General features: G+C 37.4%; 1 protein-coding gene across 2 annotated transcripts in view; it reads right to left on the bottom strand.

The window, feature by feature from the left end:
- LOC147579205 (uncharacterized) overlaps nucleotides 1-16,362 on the bottom strand; it is a 331,154-nt gene that overhangs the window by 242,342 nt on the left and 72,450 nt on the right. The gene's annotated exons all lie outside the window — the stretch shown is intronic.

Below are 16,362 nucleotides of genomic sequence, written 5' to 3' on the forward strand. Positions count from 1 at the left end.
TACATCAGCACTGCATATGGTGCCGGGCACTGCAAGTGGGATATTCCAAACCTTAATAGAAGGATGGTCTTGCATGCAAATTTCAAACACTGAAGCTGGAAAGAGCTGGTTATTAAACTGAGGATAGTGTTTAGCACCTCCAAAATTGCACCATGAAGTGGTACCCCAAACACCTACTTTATGTCACATCACAGTTCTACCATGGTTATTTTTTGTGTGACAAAAAATAGATAAATTATTAAAATTATTAAAACATAATAGCTCCAAAATGTTATGGCCTTTTGTAATCTTTTATAAATCTCTTACAATCAGTTTTTCTTAATTTTAGGAACTAATATTTTTGTGGTAAAGAAATTTTAAAAACACGGAGTTCTGAAAAGGTGGACAACAAATTGGTAACATGGATAACTCTGGGGAAGAACATTGGATAGATGGGAGATAGAGTGAAAGGGAGAATTTTCATGACTTTTCACTAACATGCAGCTTTTGAAATTTGTACCGCATGAATTTATTTCATTTTATTTTATTATTTATTTTATTTTATTTTATTATTTATTTTATTTTATTTAGTGTTTATTCATTTTTGAGAGACAGAGCACCAGCAGGGGAGGGGCAGAGAGAGAGAAAGATACAGAATCTGAAGCAGGCTCCAGGCTCTGAGCTGTCAACACAGAGCCTGATGTGGGGCTCGAACCCACAAACCATGAGATCATGACCTGAGCCAAAGTCAGATGTTTAACTGACTGAGCCACCCAGACACCCTTATTATCTACTTTTTAAGGCAACTAAAATTAAAGAAACATTTACCTAAGTTTCCATAATTCCTTCATTTTGATCATAGTTTCTTGTTTTTCTTTTTAAATTCAAGTAGAATTAAATTTAATAATTTATGTAAAATTAGCATGTACTATAGTCCCATTTTTGCAAAACGATTCCTAGCCAGACAGCCTTTCACCTGCATATCTGCAAAGAAAGGGATCTGAAGTGATATCTAATGTTAACAATGATTATTTCCTAGGTGATGAAATTTGAGGTATTTTTTTTCTTACTCATACTTTTTAGAATGCTTGAATTTTTTACTAAGTATTTATCATTTAAAAAATATCAGTGTTCCAAAGAAAGAAAAATTGTTACTAATTGTTAACTTGGTTGACAAGGAAGAACAAGGGGTTTGTCCCTACCTCATAAGGGCTCTGAATGCCAAAGGCCACCCTGGAGGGCCCTTAATCTAGTCCCTTACTCTGGATTTAGTCAGGGGGTTATTATGTACCACCGTGTGCCTTGCTGATTCTTTAAGTGGGAGCCTGATGCCTTGAGCTACTTTACAGCCACACTGGACTATCTGCTGTTTCCCAGTATGCTTTTTGCTCCTTGTGTTCCAAACACCTACAAGAGCCTCTGCCTCACTGATCCTTAATTGCATATACCCTCCAAAGCCATGGCAGAAACTCTATCTTCCACATACCTTTTCCTAACCTGTCTCCTCGACTTCCCCCCTTGGAAGCCCCATAGCACCTTTTAACAACTATTATGGCAATGTATTAATTCAACAAATGTTCCCTGAACACACCCATGTGCCTTATATTTGTTTGTATTACATGTCTTACCCTCTGATTTAGAATAATTGCCAGAGGGCAGGAAGTATGTCACACTCATTTGGTATTTCTACAGCAGCCAGCATAATACCCTTTAAAGAATAAAAGTCAAAAAATGTTTGCTGGATAATTAAATAAAGGAGCACTATGATATGATAGAAAATATATGTATTGGTCCCAGTTTCTAGCACAGAGCTCCTAAAACCCTTATAAATTCCTAACTGAATGAGCATGAGGAGTATCTTTTGTTGTAATCAGGTGACTCTGGGTATGTCCTAGATGGCTCCTGGATGGGGGCTGGTCACCAGAAACACCAACCCATGATTAGAAGTTTAGACTTTTCAGCCCTGCTCCACATCCTTGAGGAGAGGAGAGGAGCTGGAAATTGAGCTGGTAATTGATCATGCCTACATGAGAAAACCTCTGTAAAACCCAGTAATAAGAGGTTTGGATAGCTTGCAGGTGTGGACCTGAATGGTGAAGCACCCAACAGCATGAGGACAGAGCTTCTGCAGTTGGGACGCTTCCAGACCTCACCCTATGTCTGTCTTGATCTGGAACTAGTAAACATTTAAGTGTTTCCCTGAGTTCTGTGTGACACGCTAGCAAATTAACTGAACCTGAGAGGAGGTTGTGGGACCCCCTGATTTGTGGCCAAGTCAGACAGGACTTGTGATTGGCATCTGAAATAGAATGGGAGCAGTCTTGTGGGACTGAGACCTTTACCTGTGGAATCTGGCACTATCTCCAGGTAGACATTGTTAGAATTGAGTTAAATTGTAGAACACCTACCTGGTGTCACAGAGAATTGCTTGGTATGGGGAAAAGAACCCACACATTTGGTGACCAGAAGAGTCAGAAAGAAGTGTTCTGTGTGAGTAGTAAAGGAGACAAAACTGAGTCTTTCCTAGAACAAGCACTCAGTAAGTATTTGTTGAATTGAACTGATTGCTTCGTCCTTATACATTTTTTTGAAGTTTGGAAGTCTTTTAGCTTTAAAACACATGTGTTTTACATTCCTTCAAAATTGAGTTTTTTTAAACAGCAAATATGTTCCTTTTCTCTAAAAGCACTGGCATGGATCAAAATCCTTGGAAAGAGGTAAGGTCCAAAGAGCTAAATAATAGATTAGTGATTTTTATTTCCATCTGTTTTGCCCTAAGGAGGTACATCCACAATCCTGAAAACTGACATAGAGAAGACAACTTTTCTCTAGCCCCTGGGTCCCTAATGTCCAACATTTGCTCAGAGATAGCTTTCCAGAACAAGTTCACATTACTCAGGGTTTTCATTCCTTAACTGGCTCTTTAATTACAAAAGGCTAATTTCTCAAAACCTAAATAAAGCTAATTTGGTACATACAATTGTGTGCCAATGATGAGATAATGTGAATAGAATTTGAAATAAAGGCACAACAAATACAAAATAATGCATAGAATTAAAGGAAAATTTTTATGAGATAATGAAGATTATATATGGAAACTATTTGCCTTTGTTCTAGCTAAGGCTGGCTTTCCACAACAGGGTTTGTTGAAAAATCGATTTCCCCTTTTTCCTCCAGTGAACAAAAAATAATGTGCTGCCACCTACTGACACCTGAATGAAAGTGTAGCTCAGAACACAGAAAAGTAATTTTTAAAAAACTGTCAAACCAAAACTTCAGGATAGGTGTTTACATTATTTTAAACACAGTAACTGAAACCTGCAATACACTTAACTCTAGGGGGGATAAGTATCATGCAGACTGGTTAAACTGAAAAAGAAAATCAATGGATGTGTTGTGAATGACCACACAAATTAAAGGTTAGAAAGTTTAGTTGCACACTTGAGTGGAGTATTGAAATAACAGTTGAATCATTCTGTTAACAAGAAAAAGGGACAAGGGAACATAAACATTTCTAGACTAAGATAAACTAGTGGTCCAGTCAGTCTAACAGAGGTTCAGTCATGTCACAGAGGAATTTTGTGCAGGGAGGTTATGGTCATTGCTGAGGACAGGGTAGGCTATTACTCACGGGGAGAGGGATCTGTTCCTAAATAACTCTACTTCCCCCTTAATGACCCTTTACATATCTATCCAATGAACCTACACCCTTTTTGAAAGCATGCTTCCAGTTGGTCCTCTCTTTGGGTGAGCAAAGTTTCACAATCAACACAGAATGAATGAATGATGTAAACAGAGGAGAGCAAGGACCTGAAATTTTATCTTCATCAATATATGTCTGGCTCTTTGTGAAGTCCCTACCACATGGTAGGTACTTTATCAATATTAGTTGAATGAACAAATAAGTAGAGCCTCTATTGCTCTTAAATTTTCTGTGTTTGAGCTCCAAGGAGCGCATCAGAATCCAAATGATCCTATTTATATTTTGCTTTGGTTATTTGGATATTCCTGGTGAAAAAAATTAGCTTGGGCCTGAATCACTAAGATAGCTCCTCAATTTTCCACTTCAGTCAACATTATTTATCAATTAAGTTTTTAGTAAATTGTAAACTGAAGTATAAAACTTGGCTCAGTGCTGAAGGTTAACTTTCAATGTGTCACCCAAGAATGACAAAATCTAGGAAGAAAGTTGAAGAGGAGCCTATGTATAATTAGGGGGATTAGAAAGAGCTTTGAAAACAATTTGCTGAGACTTCATGATTAAAAGAAAATTATTTAGTTTGGTGAGGCACTTTCTCTTTTTTAATCCACTAAAACTAGACTCAGATAGCCAAAGCCAGGAGGGGGCCAAGCAATTTTATATTAAATTCATCCCCCAGTAATCACCTGTTTACATTGGCCAGAAGCCCATTATGGTCTAGATGTCTATTCTATTCAGGGTAGTTTTAAAGTGTCCATTGATTAAGAAGATAAATATATAGACACAGGCACAGAATATAACACCCTGAGGCATCACAGTTTTTTTCCTGGGATCTTTGTATCAAAACATCCAGCTTAATGCATTTCACAATGCATGAGTAAGAAAAGAGCTCCTGCCTTAGAAGAGAATGGGATTTAATTAGCAACAATAAAGTCAACAAGTGATTATAATACTTGAAGCTTAAGATTCAAAGGAGTCTAAGATCACATCTGGTTGGAGGGTTTGTGAATGACATCATGAAGGAAGTACAATTTGAATAGGTCTTTAAGGATAAGAAGAATTTTGTAGTTTGGGATTTGGGTAGGAAGAAAATTCACAAACAACATTTAGGAGACACCAAATATATCTGTGAACAGGATGTGTTCAATTAGTCTGCTAATAGCCTAGTTTTCACTGCTAAAAAAGTGGCAACTAAGTTGGTACAGCAACAAAAGGCATAGGCTCTGGAATCAGGTGCCTGGAATTAAGTCCTGGCCTCCTTGTTTGCTGTGTGACCTTAAGCAAGTTACTTAGCATCCCTGTTCCTCAACCCCCTTTTTTGTAAAATGACACAATAGAAGGGCCTACCTCATAGAACTGTTTTCAATTCAGTCTGTGCCTAGAATATAGTAAATGTTCAATAAATATTGCTTACTGTATTTGGTGAGTTTGTACTTGATTTATGAAGCAACGGGAAGCTATCAAAGGTTTCTGAGCAGCAGAGCTATATGTCTGAAGCTGAACCTGGAGAGTGATTAATTTCTCAATGAGACTTAAGAGGAATTAAAGGAAGTTGAAGAGGCCACAATTAAGGATACCAGATGAAGAATTTTACAATTGTCCAGAGCAGGAGTGACAATCAGAATTATAGGTAAGGGGGTGGAAGATAGGAGGAGAAGATAAAGAAAGGACAATTTTGAAAAACTTTGAGAGAAAGAATTCATAGGACTGCATGTGAAGCATAAGGGATGGGGAGGAGGCAAGGCAACTCTAAGCCTTTGAACTTGGGTACAAAAAAAGCATTAGTGAGGAAAAACAGAGATATGAGGAAACAGTGCTTCAGAGGAAAGTCACCCAGGTGGAGATCCCAGTAGACAGTCACAACTTTAAATATGCACCTTAGAAGAAAAGTCAAACTTATATTAAGCATCTCCAATTTAAGAGGTGAAAGTGAAGCCTTGGATGGAGATAAAATCACTGGGGATGCGAAGGTTGAATAATCTGACTCAGAATTCCTTGTTCTTCCTACCTGTGGATATTACATGAATTCATATCTATCAACAGAAAGAGAAAGGGGCTTGTGTATTTTTAAGAGTGAGGTTCAGGAGCACCTGGGTGGCTCAGTTGTTTAAGGCTCTGACTTCGGCTCAGGTCATGAACTCACAGTTGGTGAGTTTGAGCCCTATGTTGGGCTCTGTGTTGACAGCTCAGAGCCTGGAGCCTGCTTTGGATTCTGTATCTCCTTCTCTCCCTGTCCCCTCTGCCTTTCATGCTCCGTCTCTCAAAAATAAATAAACATTGGGACCTCATAAAAATAAAAAGCTTCTGCACAGGGAAGGAAACAATCAGCAAAACTAAAAGGCAACTGACAGAATAGGAGAAGAAATTTGCAAACAACATATCAGATAAAGGGTTAGTATCCAAAATCTACAAAGAATTTATAAAATTCAACACCCAGGGGCGCCTGGGTGGCGCAGTCGGTTAAGCGTCCGACTTCAGCCAGGTCACGATCTCGCGGTCCGTGAGTTCGAGCCCCGCGTCAGGCTCTGGGCTGATGGCTCGGAGCCTGGAGCCTGTTTCCGATTCTGTGTCTCCCTCTCTCTCTGCCCCTCCCCCGTTCATGCTCTGTCTCTCTCTGTCCCAAAAATAAATAAACGTTGAAAAAAAAAATTAAAAAAAAAAAATTCAACACCCAAAAAACAAATAATCCAGTGAAGAAATGGGCAGAAGACATGAATAGACACTTCTCCAAAGAAGACATCCAGATGGCCAACCAACACATGAAAAAATGCTCAACATCACTCATCACCAGGGAAATACAAATCAAAACCACAATGAGATAGCACCTTACAACTGTCATAATGGCTAACATGAACAACTCAGGCAACAGATGTTGGCAAGGATGCAGAGAAAGAGGATCTCTTTTGCATTGTTGGTGGGAAGGCAAGCTGGTGTAGCCACTCTGGAAAACAGTATGGAGGTTCCGCAAAAAACTAAAAATAGAACTACCCTACAACCCAGCAATTGCACTACTAGGTATTTATCCAAGGGATACAGGTATGCTGTTTCAAAGGGACACATGGACCCCAATGTTTATAGCAGCACCATCGACAATAGCCAAAGTATGGAAAGAGCCCAAATGTCTATCGATGGATGAACGGATAAAGAAGATGTGGTATATATCTATACAATGGAGTATTACTCAGCAATCAAAAAGAATGAAATCTTGCCATTTGCAACTACGTGGATGGAACCAGAGGCTATTATGCTAAGTGAAATTAGTCAGTCAGAGAAAGATAAATATCATATGACTTCACTCATAAGAGGACTTTACAAGACAAAACAGATGAACATAAGGGAAGGGAAACAAAAATAATATAAAAACAGGGAGGGGGACAAAACAGAAGAGACTCATAAATATGGAGAACAAACTGAGGGTTACTGGGAGGGGTGTGGGAGGAGTGATGGACTAAATGGGTAAGGGGCATAAAGGAATCTACTCTTGAGGTCATTGTTGTACTATATGCTAACTAATTTGGATGTAAATTAAAAAAAAATAAAATTAAGTTAAAAAAATAAATTAAATAAATAAATAAACATTAAAAACTTCTTTAAAATAAATAAATAAAAGTGAGGTTCAATTCCTGAATTTTCCATCTGATTCATTCCAGGAATCAGCTTCCTCACCTGGAAAATAAAAACAATGCTAATGCTTTCCTCAAGAGTATGATGAGGTCCTGGTCTTCTTCTGTCAAGTTCAACACAATCATCCTCAGGTATGAGATGAAATTTCTCTTCCTGAAGGTCCCTAATGCCCTGGGCTTGTTCCTAAATACTTCTATGGCCAGAGTCTCTTTCTTTTCTTCACCAGTGAATACTAGAACTCATCTCTCCCAAATCTTCCAAGTCTTGGTCAAATTCTACAGGCTGCTATACCAACCACTCCTAACCAATTCCTGGACCTCTTCTGCCTCACTGCTTCCACTCCCACACAAATTCCGATGCTTCCACCAAACTACAAAAGATTATTCTTTTAACTTCCTCATTCTCTCCTTTCTCATTGTTTTTTCTTTCCTTTTACATTTCCTTTTTCCATTTTCATTTTATTGTGAAAGGTCTAATCCCATAGTCATATCTAATCTTAGGTTATCAGCCTCATAATTATAGTTGTCTGTCAGTTAACTTTCACATCAGTTCAAAGTCAGCATTCTCTACACACTTAAATTCATCATACATACATTCACACGTACATGTAACAAAGTTATCTTGTCCATAGGAAAAAATAACTATTGATCTCAGAACAAATTTTCTCTACTCTTTGACCATGAGAAGAGGAGATCTAAAGATACCAATGTGAGTCGATTTGTCCACTGATCCATTCTCCCCTTTCCTCATCTTATCCAAAAAATTCTAAGCAAGTAGTTTTTGAATCTGCTTAATTTCATCTTGAGTAGGTCCCAGGACCTCCATAAATGATATTGTTTCTACTTACAAGACAGCTCAACAAGGCACCTTCAAATTTATTGCAAATTGCTGCAGACTTGGGGTATCTTTCAGTTTCCAGGAAAGCCAGAATGCTCCTTTCTGTATTCTCTCAGTATGGTGACCTATAATTTCAGAATACTCTGCAGGCTGTATTTTGGTTCCCTCCCATTCATTAGTCTGACAAATGTCTGCTATCACCTGAAGCATTTACATTCCAAGACTAAAATCAGTCTTCTACTCAGCATCTCTTTGTTCTCTAGAAAGCATCTGGGTCCTGCCAATAGATTTTCAAGTAAAAGCACACATTATAGTATATCTAGTACAGTGGGGCCTGGATTCTCACTCCAGACTTCAACACCAGCATCAAGTATAGCCTGGATATGTATCTTGCATCATAAGATAATCAATAGCATGTGTTATTAGGTGCCAGTTATGGACTCTGCACTACTTTATGTGATGTGGGAGATTCAAAGTAGAAATAATGCCTGCTTCTGTTTTGAATATGATTATATTCAGCCCCTTATGTAGGTCCTTGACACATAGGAGATAATAAAAATATCAACTGAATGAGTGAATAGGAGTGCTGAAAAAACTAACACGTGAGAAGCTATAGATAATGATGCAAGTTAATTCACAGTTAATAACTCCCTTAGGTGGTGGTGCAGCTATAAGGGATACGGTAATTCAAAGAAGAAAGAAATTAATATGGACTGAAGCCATTATGGTGTGGCATGCACACACCATTTCAGGTTAAGTGCTATTGGCAGAAGGACTAGAAAGACAGCCTGTATTTCAAGTGAAAAAAGAAGATCATAAGTGAAGGCCGAAAGGTAAAGTATTGAGTCAGTGAAAAAACTGGCTAACTAGACCATGGAGATATGAAGTACAGTCAAAAACAAGGTTAGATAATAATGGGACCAGATAATAAAAGCCGTTAAAAGACAGAGGAACCATCAGTAGATCAAGTACCAAAATTTGTTTTATAGTTTGTTGTTTATAACTCAGAATATTTTTTTCCTATAAAACAAGGACACAAATCATGATCTAACTCATGAGTAGCCCTATATATATGCTCTTGTCTTCATGAGATGTCTACATTAGCTGGATCCATAATTATCAAGCATGTCTGTTCTTTCTTGGAAAATTTGTTTTCATCCTTTCACAACATTGAAATAAGTTCAGCTAAGCTCCAGAAACAACTCAGCAAGTCTTGCAAACAGACTTTAGTCAGCTCACCTTCCTTCAGTCCTCAGTAACCATTTCAAACATCAGCAGTCTCCTTAAGATCCTTGCCACCTTGCTTGGTAGCAAATGACTTGAACTGTCACTTTTTGATCAAATAAAAAGCATCAGTGAACTTCTTCAATGTCTCAGCATGGCCTCAAAAGTGTATCTATTGCTCTTCTTTTTTGTTATTTTTATGTTTTATTATAAATTTAAAATTTATTTTTATGTTTTGTATTTTTATATATTATGTATCTTCTTTTTTATTATTTTATATATTTTTTTATTATTTCTCTTCCCATACCTTCTCTCCTTGACTTTTCCCTCCCTGACCCTCCCCTTACTTCCCTTCCCTTCCTTCTTTTATCAGTCTATTCACCCTTCCATCTTGAGCTCCTCCCCATCCATAGCTCCAACTAGAAATATATCAGTACCTCCTAAAATCTGTATCACCAGGTAATTTTTTTTTTTACCAAGCTCTGGGTTCCTCTTTACAGCTACACATAAGAAATTTCACTTGTATATACCATAGAGACTTCAAACTCAACTTGTCTAAAATGTAATTTTCCATCTCAGGGAGCATAATGGCCCCTCAAAGATGTCTACATCCTAAACCCCAGAACCTGTGAATATGTTAGGCTACATGGTAAAGGGGAATTAAGGCTGCTAATCAACTGAACTTAAACTAGAGACACTATCCTGAATTATCCAGGTGGACCCAATGCAATCACAAGTGTTCTTCTTCCTCCTCCTCTTCTTCTTCCTTCTTCTTTTTCTTCTTTCTTCTTCTTCCTCCTCTTCCTCTTCTTTCTTCTTCTTCCTCTTCCTCTTCTTCTTCCTCTTCTTTTTTTTTTTTTTAAATAATCTCTATGCCCAACGTGGGGTTTGAACTCACAATCCTGAGGTCAAGGGTCTTACACCCTACCAACAGAGCCAGCCAAGCACCTCCACAAGGGTTCTTAAAGGTAGAAAAGAGAGGCAGAAGAAGGGAGTTACAGGGAGATTAACTAGGGAAGAATGGTCAGAGACATACAATGTTACTGGTTTTGAGGATGTAGGTAGGGGAGTCAGATATGAACCAAGGAATGTGGGCAGCCTTTACAAAATGGAAAAGGCAAGGAAATGGAGTCTTAGAGCTGACAAAAAGAAATACAGTCCTGCTGACATCTTGATTTTAGCTTAGTAAGACCCATGTCAGATTTCTCACCAAGAGAACTGTAAAACAATAAATTCATGTTGCTTTAAGCCATTAAGTCTATGGTAATAAGTCACAGTGGCAATAGAGAATTAACACATCATTTCTACCCCAAATCTCTGCCCTCATGTATTTTGTTTGTTTTGGAGAGTAACACTTTGATTGGTCATATTAATTTTTTCCCATCAGAAGATTTTAGCTTCTATAAGTTCATAGAATGTCAAAATAAACTATCTTTATGTTGTTAAATTTTCAAGATAAAAATATGAAAATATAATTCTTAAATTTAAAGAGGAGGGGTAGAGAAACTTGGTAATATTTCTTCAGAACATTCAAGGTCTAACACTTTCACATATTTTCTCTAATAAAATTTTATGCAAACCAATTTGTTTTTTACTTAATTTAATACAGTAATGGGAATGGTAACATTCTTTTTATTAATAAGCTAATAGATTTGTAACACAAAGAGTATAAATATTGTTTTCCCCTTGTTTTGAAGTATGCTAGATGAAATTGAGACCTTTAATAATATGTTGCCTGAACTGCTGCTTATCTAAAAATCTATTTCTTAACTGATTCCTTATCACTTTTGAGTGTACTCTTCTCTTTAACTCTTTTTCTGAGAAAATAGTTTATGTTTCCTTGCTTAAGAGACATCTTTGTTTTGGTGGTTACAGTGTTGAGTGGATACTCATTCTGTTCATCTTCACATTTGCATTTTTTACTTCTACCTACTAGTATTTTTGAGAAAAACAAAGAAGTGGGGTTGTGGTCAAATGGGAGACCAAGAAGACATAGAGAATTCTTTCTATAGACATTTAGAACACAAAAACAAATAAAAGTAAATGTGTATCTGAGCTTGCAGAAAAGGAATAAATTCCAGGTGCAGAAATGAAGCAGGAACTGAAAACTGGGACAGTGGTTACATAAGCAGATGCTGCAATGCTCTGGGGAGTGTTTACTAGTAATCTCCATAATCCTCTTTGTTTTAACATCTCAAGAAGCAATAGAAGATGAATTCTTCAGGCCCATGGGAGGTGGGGTTGGAACTAAAATCCCTGCATAAAAAAAACAGGAATCTCAAAAGGCCACCCCTCAGTGAAACTGCACTCTAGACAAGCAGGAAGCAGGCAAGGAAGCCATTCTCTCTGGGTAGGAAAGCATGTCTCTGAGAAATCAAACCCCTGGTTCTATGCCTTGCACAAACCCAGGACTGAAATCGCACAACACTTCTGGTAAAGGAACTCCTGTGCCAAGAAATCCACACTAAAACTGTCCCATGCAAGTGCTTCCCTATTTGTGGAGCACACACAGCTAGTGTGGAGGGGCACTCTATCAACACACATCACATGTGTTTATCAAAAAACAAACAAATCCACAGTAAAATATAACCAAACATGAGAAACAACCTGCCACTAGTGAGTGCCAAAAGACACACAAAAAAGACACAGCCCAAGGACTTGAGATGAAAAAGCAGTCAGAAAAAGACTATAAGACCATAAAGCCAGTAAGTTTGAAATTATTAGAATCATATATTATCAAAATACTAAGAAAATAATACTCCAATATAAAATTTGAAATTTTATAAGGCATTAAATAGAACTTTTAGAAAGAAAAAAATTCATAGTCCTTGAGAACTAGTAAAACATGGCACATTTAACACAGGCATTTATGACTACTCCTTGAAACCCCAACAAAATGAAAGTGAAGAAATAAAAAAGGCTTAAACATGTAAGGACAAGACAATAGGAGAAAAGATAACAAGCGCCAACAGAAAGTTTACAAGCTGGAACTCAGATCTACAAGTGACAACTGGGTTGGTTATTGGGTTGGGGACAACATAAATCCAAATCTCTGGTGTTGGTGGTAAGAGGGAGACTGGTGGAGAGGAAGAGAAGCTACAAAGAAGCAAGGTAATTCAAGCCATTGAACCCCGGGAAGTCTCAGAATTGAAGGCACCAGGGGTACTAAAAGGGTCTGAAGGAACAAGGACTGGTTGGAAGCCTTTAAAAGGTAGGATCCAATCCCCCAAATACTCTTCTAACACCCAAGTAGCCAAACAACTACCTTTAACCCATTAGGCAGAAGAGTGAAAATTAAACCAGAAACGTTCTGGGCTAGGGGATACCAGGCTTGCTGAAGGCACATACTGAAAAAAGGAGAATTAAAAGAAAGTTTACATGCTGGGCAGTGAGACATCCCTTCCCTCTATTACCCACCTCTCACCTCAGTTCCCAGAATGCTGGCAACCAAGTTTATGCACACACTGAAAACAAAGAGGAAACCTTACAAAAACAACCAAAAAATACAGGACAAGGAATAAAAATTAGGCACACAATCAGATTTCTGCTAGTCAGAAAATTCCAGACTGACTGGTTCAAAAATTCTGCTCCTGGGAGGGGCTCTTGGGTGGCTCAGCTGGTTAAGCATCTGACTTTGGCTCAGGTCATGATCTCAAGGTTGGTCGGTTCAAGCCCCATGTTGGGCTCTGTGCTGACAGCTCAGAGCCTGGAACCTGCTTGGGATTCTGTGTCTCCCTCTCTCTCTCTACCCCTCCCCAGCTCATGCTATGTCTTTCCCTCTCTCTCTCTCTCAAAAATAAATAAACATTAAAAAAAATGTTTTAATTAAAAAAAAATTTCTATTCCTGGGAGAGGGTAAAACTGCATTTAGGTTAAGTATTAAGTCTTGGTGGGGCTTAGCAAAAGTGACCCTGTTTTGAGATTATTGTTTCTTTTTAATAATCTGAAACTAATAATAATGTCAATTATACCTTAAAAATTATTTTTAAAAAACCATAAAGTGGACATTAAGGCAAAACCATTAACAGGAAAATCATCAATAAACATATAAAAAGTTCTTAACCCCACTAGCAATCAGGGGAATTCTTATTAAAACAATGATTAGATATCATTTCGCACTAGCCTGGCAGAGATTGATGTCTGATAACAAGGGTTGGAGAGGATAGAAGAAATGGAAGCTATTTTTTCTTTTTTAATGTTTATTTATCTTCGAGAGAGAGAGTGTGAGTGAGCATGGGGGAGGGGCGCGCAGAGAGACAGGGAGACACAGAATCCCAAGCAAGCTCTGCACTGTCAGTGCACCCAGGTACCCCATGGAAGTTCTTATAACACATTGTTTGGCAGAAGTACACTAGGCCAACCACTTGGGAGGACAATTTGGCAATAGCTAATAAAGCTGAAGATAAAAACTCTTTTAATCATATGACCCTAGAGCAATTCTGTCCATTAGAAATATAAATGTGAACCACGTATATAACTTTAAGTTTTCTAGTAGCCACATTAAAAGAGTAAAAAGAAACAAGGGAAATTAATTTTAATATTTTTATTTAACTCAATGTATTCAAAACATTATCATCTCAATATATAATCAATATTAAAAAGTATTGAAGCATTTTATGTATTTTTGTACTAAATCTTCAAAATCTTGTATGTACTTAATTAGATCACATTCAACTTGAATTTCCAGTGTCCGATAGCCACATGTAGCAAATGCTCCATACTGGACAGAATAGTCCTACAGAAATTCTTACACTTGTATCCAAGGGGAAGTAGGTATGAGGAGTTTGCAGCAACATTTTTTTAATAAAAGAAAGTGTGTGTGTGTGTGTGTGTGTGTGTGTGTGTGTGTGTGTGTGAAATTGATAAATAAATGATAGTTTATACATACAAAATAATTCTATTCAATAGTTTAAATGAACCACAGCTACATTTACAAATATGTATACATCTCAAAAACATAATGATTAGTAAAAAGAGAAAGTTGCAAATAGACTTGAGCTATAAATCATCATATATGTGCAAATTCAAAACACATAAAACTCCAGCATATATTGTTTATTGTATCAATGCATGGGATTGAGATACAACAGCTTTAGGAAAATGATTACCTTTGGGAAAGGAGTGATGTGATAGGGCAATAGGACTTGCATTTTAACAGTAATGTTATCTTTCTTTAGGAGAAAGATATAAAGACAATTAAAGGGAAAATGCTTACATCTATTAAATCTCAGCAGTGGGTGCACACAGTGGACTAAAAATGAGCGTGAATTCTTCGACACTCTTCCCTTCAATGGCTGGGGGTCTCTGTCCCTTCCTCTTGACTCTGGGTGAGCTCTGTGATTACTTTAACAATTAAAATATGGAGAACATAACACTGTATCTGTTTTCAAGCCAACGTTGTAAGAGACTGAGTTTCCACTTTTGTCTCTTGGGATGTTCCCTTTGGGGAAAAACCAGAAGCGTGACTGCTCTAAGATCACCATACTGTGAGGAAACCCAAGCTAGTCATGTGGAGATGACGTGCACGGAGTGAGAAAAAGAGGTCCCCTACTGTTCCCAACTATCCTAGCCTAGGCACCAAGCTAATAGTGAAGAAACCATCTTGGACACAACAGGCCCAGAAGATGTACTGTGAGAAGAAGTGAGAAACCCAGATGAAAGATGTAATTGAGGTCCCAGACATTTAGCCCCACCTAAACTGTTCCAGCTTTCAAAAGCCACCATTACAGAAGCCGAAGCACTTTCAAACAAGCGATCCCCTCTGTGCTCAGCCAGAATTCTTCCTGATCCATCATATCATGAGCACAGTTACTATTTTAAGTCTCTCTATCTTTGGAGATGGTTTGTTGAGTAGCAACAGATGACCAATCAGCACACGAATTATGATATTATTTTCTGTACTTCATATTTAAAATAACTTATACTTAAATTTCTTTAAAAAGTTTTTTTTTTTAAGTAGAGAAACACAGCAGATTTTCTAAAGAATAAGAAATAAATCAGAGGGCCAGAACTGACTGAGCCAAAAACACAGCAATCGGTTGTCTTGCCAAAATTAAATGAATTATTTAAACACTGGATTTCCTTTTTCTCTGTAGACATAGCTTCATTTTTTTTTTTTATTTTCTGTAGTTTCAGTTGTGTTATTAAAATACACAAGTATTGGTTCTTGCTCAAGTTTTAGAAACTCCACTGGGGAAGCAGCCAGAGCTCCAATTAACATTAATTTCTTCCACAAGTTTCTTTCAAAACTAACATTGCTAATCCTCCACCATCTATCTGGCCCAGATACTTAAGAACTATCTTAGATTCTTCACTTTCCTTTACCCTTTAAGTACAGTTGATTCCAATTATTTGCAGATTCTGTATTTGCAAATTTGCCTACTTGCTAAAATTTATTTGTAACCTCCCAAATTAATATTTGTGGCACTGTTGTGGTCATTTGTGAACATGTGCTGAGCAGCAAAAGATCTGAGTCATCCCATGAGCACATTCCCAGCTGAGGTCAAATAAGGTGACACTCTGCCTTCTTATTTCAGTTCTCATACTATAAACAAGTGTCTTTTTTACAGTCTATTTAGTGCCATATTTTTTCTATTTTTCCTTTTTGCTGGCTATATCACTATTTAATATGGTTCACAAACATAGTGCTGAAGTGCTGTCTCATGCTCCTACCACAAGGCTGTGATGTGACTTTTAGAGAAAAATACATGTTTTAGATAAGCTTTATTCAGGTATGAGCTATAGCGCTTTTGGCCATGAGTCCAAATGCTGATGAATCAACAGTGTATATTAAATAAGAGAAACACACATAAAACAAGGTTATTTCTTGATCCATTGATGAAAATGTTGTGGTCCGAGTCTTATAGAAACTTAACCCTGTATCCCTTAGGAACAATGGTTCAGTATTTGCTCATTGACTGTTCATGGTGACTTTATAAAATATAACTTCTGTAAATAATAAGAATTGACTGTAACTTACTATCAAGGCTCCAGAGGGC

The sequence above is a fragment of the Puma concolor genome, chromosome B4, assembly GCF_028749965.1.
Source record: "Puma concolor isolate L17-30 chromosome B4, mPumCon1.1.hap2, whole genome shotgun sequence".
Lineage (NCBI taxonomy): Eukaryota > Metazoa > Chordata > Mammalia > Carnivora > Felidae > Puma > Puma concolor.